Here is a 6,051-nt window from a genome sequence, read left to right on the forward strand (position 1 = left end):
TGAACACCAAGGAGCAACTTAGCATGGACACTCCACCTAACCCGCACACATTTGGACTGTGCGAGGAAATCGCAGCACCCGGAGGAAACCCACACAGACACGGAGAGAAAGTGCAAACTCCACACAGTCAGTGACCAAAGGCTGGAATTAAACCCGGATCGCTGGCGCTGTGAGGTAACCACTGTGACAACGTGCCACCGTATGAGGTCATAACACGTCATATATCAGATCAAGCATGATCTCATTGCAATACGGAGCATATTCGATGGGCTAAATGGTTTACTTATGCTTCTATATCTTATACCCTGACATTGTGCAATATTCTGCTATTTGTCTCTAAAACCTTGTTAAAACAATGTTTAGCGAGTTGGTCACACCGCAGGTGAAAGGTACTGAAGGAGATAGAAAATGGGTGACCAAAAGACAGAGCAAGAGTAGGAAAGCAGTGCAGGTGTCCCCTGCGGTCATCTCCCTGCAAAACAGATACACCGCTTTGGATACCGTTGAGGGAGATGGCTCACCAGGGGAAGGCAACAGCAGCCAGGTTCATGGCACCGTGGCTGACTCAGCTGCGCAGCCGGGCAGGAAGAAGATTGGCAGGGCTATAGTGATAGGTGACTCAATCGTAAGGGAAATAGACAGGCGGTTCTGCGGACACAATCGAGACTCCAGGATGGTATGTTGCCTCCCTGGTGCAAGGGCAAAGGATGTCTCGGAGTGCCTGCAGGACATTCTGGGGGGGGGGGGGGGGGGGGGGTGAACAGCCAGCTGTCGTGGTGCACATAAGCACTGATGATATAGGTTAAAAAAACGGGGTGAGGTCCTACAAGCTGAATTCAGGGAGTTAGGAGTTAAACTTAAAAGTAGGGCCTCAAAGGTAGTAATCTCAGGATTGCTACCAGTGCCACGAGCTAGTCAGAGTAGGAATGTGAGGATAGATAGGATGAATGCGTGGCTCGAGAGATGGTGCAAGAGGGAGGGATTCAAATTCCTGGGGCATTGGAACCGGTTCTGGGGGTGGTGGGACCAGTACAAACCGGACGGTCTGCACCTGGGCAGGGCTGGAATTGATGTCCTAGGGAGAGTGTTCGCTAGAGCTGTTGGGGAGAGTTTAAACTAACGTGGCAGGGGGATGGGAACCGACGCAGGAATTTGGAAGGTAGTAAAACAGGGACAGAAACAAAAGGCAGTAAGGGGGAAAGTGTAAGGCAGAGAAGCCATAGTCAAAAATCAAAAAGGGCGACAGTACAAGGTACAGTGACTGAGGGGAGCTCCGTGAATAGGACCAGGAATACTAAAAGGAATAAAACGGGAAGTAAAAACATGAATGGTAAGCGACGCAGCAGGTTGTTACATGACTTTATGGGTTCAACCACAAGGAAAATCAGGAGAAAGGTTAAGAGGAAATATAACTTAGGAGAGGTTACTGATCGAGGTGGTAAGATACAGAACAGAGGTAAAAAAGCCAACATAAGTGTACTTTACCTGAATGCTCGTAATAATCAGAATAAGGTAAATGAGATGGTGGTGCAAATCATCGTGAATGACTATGATTTAGTGGCCATTACTGAAACATGGTTAAAGGATGGTGTCGACTGGGAGTTAAATATCAGAGTAAATCAAACTATACGGAAGGGCAGAGTGGTTGGTAAGTGAGGTGGTGTAGCTCTGTTATTTAAGGATGACATCTGGGCAATAGTAAAGGATGACATCGGTGCTATGGAGGATAAGGTTGAATCCATTTGGGTGGAAATCAGGAATAGTAAGGCAAAAAAGTAACTGATAGGAGTCATCTATAGGCCAACAAATAGTAACATTATGGTGGGGCAGGCAATAAACAAAGAAATAACTGATGCATGTAGAAATTGTACAGCAGTTAACATGGGGGATTTTAATCTACATGTCGATTGGTTTAATCAGGTCGGTCAAGGCAGCCTTGACGAGGAGTTCATAGAATGTATCCACGACAGTTTCCTAGAACAGTATGTAATGGAACCTACGAGTGAACAAGCGGTCGTAGATCTGGTCCAGTGTAATGAGACAGGATTGATTCAGGATCTCATAGTTAGGGATCCTCTCGGAAGGAGCGATCACAATACGGTGGAATTTAAAATACAGATGGAGACTGAGAAAGTAAAATCAAACACGAGTGTTTTGTGCTGATAGAAAGGAGTTTACAGTGGGATGAGAGAAGAACTAGCTAAGGTAGACTGGGAGCAAAGACTTTATGGTGAAACAGTTGAGGAACAGTGGACAACCCTACAAGCGATTTTTCACAGTGCTCAGCAAAGGTATATACCAACAAAAAGGAAGGACGGTAGAAAGAGGGAAAATCGACCGTGGATATCTAAGGAAATAAGGGAGAGTATCAAATTGAAGGAAAAAGCATACAAAGTAGCAAAGATTAGTGGGAGACTAGAGGACTGGGAAATCTTTAGCGGGCAACAGAAAGCTACTAAAAAAGCTATAAAGAAGAGTAAAATAGATTATGAGAGTAAACTTGCTCAGAATATAAAAACAGAGAGTAAAATTTTCTACAAATATATTTTAAAATAAATAGTGACTAAGGTAAACATTGGTCCTTTAGAGGATGAGAAGGGAGATTTAATAATGTGAGATGAGGAAATGGCTGAGTAACTGAACAGGTTTTTTGGGTCGGTCTTCACAGTGGAAGACACAAATAACATGCCAGTGACTGATGTAAATGAGGCTATGACAGGTGAGGACCTTGAGAGGATTGTTATCAATAAGGTAGTAGTGATGGGCAAGCTAATGGGGCGAAAGGTAGACAAGTCTCCTGGCCCTGATGGAATGCATCCCAGAGAGCTAAAAGAGATGGCTAGGGAAATTGCAAATGCACTAGTGATAATTTACCAAAATTCACTAGACTCTGGGGTGGTCCCGGCGGATTGGAAATTAGCAAACGTGACACCACTGTTTAAAAAAGGAGGGAGGCAGAAAGCGGGTAATTATAGGCCAGTGAGCTTAACTTCGGTAGTAGGGAAGATGCTGGAATCTATCGTCAAGGAAGAAATAGCGAGGCATCTGGATGAAAATTGTCCCATTGGGCAGACGCAGCATGGGTTCATAAAGGGCAGGTCGTGCCTAACTAATTTAGTGGAATTTTTTGAGGACATTACCAGTGCGGTAGATAACGGGGAGCCAATGGATGTGGTATATCTGGGTTTCCAGAAAGCCTTTGACAAGGTGCCACACAAATGGTTGCTGCATAAGATAAACATGCATGGCATTAAGGGGAAAGTATTAGCATGGATAGAGGATTGGTTAGTTAATAGAAAGCAAAGAGTGGGGATTAATGGATGTTTCTCTGGTTGGCAATCAGTAGCTAGTGGTGTCCCTCAGGGATAAGTGTTGGGCCCACAATTGTTCACAATTTACAGAGGTGATTTGGAGTTGGGGACCAAGGGCAGTGTGTCCAAGTGTACAGACGACACTAAGATGAGTGGAAAAGCAAAAAGTGCAGAGGATACTGTAAGTCTGCAGAGCGATTTGGATAGGCTAAGTGAATGGGCTAGGGTCTGGCAGATGGAATACAATGTTGACAAATGTGAGGTTATCCATTTTGGTAGGAATAACAGCAAAAGGCATTATTATGTAAATGATAAAATATTAAAACATGCTGCTGTGCAGAGAGAACTGGGTGTGCTAGTGCATGAGTCACAAAAAGTTGGTTTACAGGTGCAACAGGTGATTAAGAAGGCAAATGGAATTTTGTCCTTCATTGCTAGAGGGATGGAGTTTAAGACTAGGGAGGTTATGCTGCAATTGTATAAGGTGTTAGTGAGGCCACACATGGAGTAGTGTGTTCAGTTTTGGTCTCCTTACTTGAGAAAGGACATACTGGCACTGGAGGGTGTGCAGAGGAGATTCACTAGGTTAATCCCAGAGCTGAAGGGGTTGGATTACGAGGAGAGGTTGAGTAGACTGGGGCTGTACTCGTTGGAATTTAGAAGGATGAGGGAGGATCTTATTGAAACATATAAAGATTATGAAGGGAATAGATAGGATAGATGCGGGCAGGTTGTTTCCACTGGCAGGCGAAAGCAGAACTAGGGGGCATAGCCTCAAAATAAGGGGAAGTAGATTTAGGACAGAGTTTAGGAGGAACTTCTTCACCCAAAGGGTTGTGTATCTATGGAATTCCTTGCCCAGTGAAGCAGTAGAGGCCCCTTCATTAAATGTTTTTAAGATAAAGATAGATAGTTTTTTGAAGAATAAAGGGATTAAGGGTTATGGTGTTAGGGCCGGAAAGTGGAGCTGAGTCCACAAAAGATCAGCCATTATCTCATTGAATGGTGGAGCAGGCTCGAGGGGCCAGATGGCCTACTCCTGCTCCTAGTTCTTATGTTCTTATCTGGACCACAGACTCCGAGTGCCGACTGCGTCTGGTTATGTGGCGGAGAGAAGGTGATTGTGGAATCCATGTCGTACCCATCAAACTCTGCTACTCACCTGACTGAGATTTGTTCTGGATCTGGAAATCGCAGGTAGTGTTCGCGAGTGGAGGGAACACTCTGCAACTCAGTCTGTGGAACAGTTTGTGAGAGCAGGGTTCCTTCAATATGAGTCAATATCTAGTACTGTATGTGAGGGTGGGATTCAGTTTCTATCAAACATTGGTACTGAATGTCAGTGTGGAAATCTTTCTGTATCTATCAATCACAATGTCTGTTTGGGAAAAGTGAGATTAATACGTAACATCAGCACGGCTGTGACAGACAGAGAAAGACACACAGTAAAGCAGGAAGAGACTATCAGGACACACACACAATGACACACAGAAAAGGTGCCGAGCAAACCAGCAAGATACTGAGATGGAAAAACTGGTTATTTACGAAAATGTGTTTCCTGCTGCACACATATAGGCCCTGTTTGTAAATGTATATCCTGCTGTGTAACCGTGCTCTCTGCTGTGTAACTGTGCTCCCTGCTGTGTAACTGAGCTCTCTGCTGTGTAACTGTTCTCTCTGTCGTGGAACCGTGACTCTGCCTGTGACAGATCTTCACTGCGGTTGTGTCAAATCATTCCCTGTTGTGGAAATATGTCCTCTCTGAAGCAGAACCTTTCTGCGCCATTACTGAGACGAAATTTCAATTCCAGATTTATTAAGTCTTGCCACCAAGGGTTAGTTCAGACCTCTGGATTCCCAGTCCAGCGACATAACCTTGAGTTCCTGTTGTCAAAACAGTTCGTTCAGCATCAATATTTTCAGATAATAATGTAGACCGCCCAACGTGGGGCTCGAACCCACGACCCTGGGATTAAGAGTCCCATGCTCTACCGACTGAGCTAGCCGGGCTGATGCTGTACTGACTATTAAACTTCTTCCTGTCGAGAGTCGCTGCGGTGCTCATTCGGAGGGTTAGTCTTGACTCGTTGGGCCGAATGGCCTCCTTCTGAGCTGGATATTCTACCATTCTATGATCCAAGGATGTTGATGCGGTGGAGTCCTTCTGCCATGCTGCCACACTCCTGACACCATGTAGAAATGCTGGTCTCTCAATGACTGGCGACCAAGGATTTGGAATAAAAATAACTGACTTAATAGTTGAGCAGCTGCTCCTGGCTTGTGCTCTGACCGCGAGCGGGGAGAACTGCCGGAATCCCGACACGTGATCATGTTAGTTGCGTCATCAGATCATCATGTATTCTATCGACCAAATTACTAATGAATGACACATTGGACGCACCTGCGATGGCCGAGTGGTTAAGGCGTTGGGCTTAAACTCCAGTGTGGTTTTCCCGCGCAGGTTCGAGCCCTGCTCGCAGCGACTTTGATTCGGAATGTTTGTTCAACTCCTCCCACAAGCCGCTGACTCCGGAATGAATCGGAATTCCGATTGGCTGTAAATAAACGGTTGGAACGTTCTTCGAGTTCAGTCCGATATGTAACATTTTTTGGGGAAACTGAACAAAATATAAAGATGGAAACGTGATTTGCTTTCATTCAGCTGAATGTATTTCTGGGTAAAAAGATCGTGGTAGAAATGGAACATATTTTATCTCTCTATCTGTTTCTTTGTTTCTTT

General features: G+C 45.0%; 2 non-coding genes across 2 annotated transcripts; one reads left to right on the forward strand and one right to left on the reverse strand.

Moving 5' to 3' along the window:
* Positions 1–5,248: 5,248 nt before the first annotated feature.
* On the reverse strand, positions 5,249–5,321 carry trnak-cuu (transfer RNA lysine (anticodon CUU)). Its single transcript has one exon. It is a non-coding gene; the product is annotated as a tRNA-Lys (tRNA).
* A 390-nt stretch (positions 5,322–5,711) lies between these two features.
* On the forward strand, positions 5,712–5,793 carry trnal-uaa (transfer RNA leucine (anticodon UAA)). The gene has a single exon. It is a non-coding gene; the product is annotated as a tRNA-Leu (tRNA).
* The last annotated feature ends 258 nt before the right edge of the window (positions 5,794–6,051 follow it).

Source organism: Scyliorhinus torazame, chromosome 24 (assembly GCF_047496885.1).
Source record: "Scyliorhinus torazame isolate Kashiwa2021f chromosome 24, sScyTor2.1, whole genome shotgun sequence".
In the NCBI taxonomy this organism is placed as follows: Eukaryota; Metazoa; Chordata; class Chondrichthyes; order Carcharhiniformes; family Scyliorhinidae; genus Scyliorhinus; species Scyliorhinus torazame.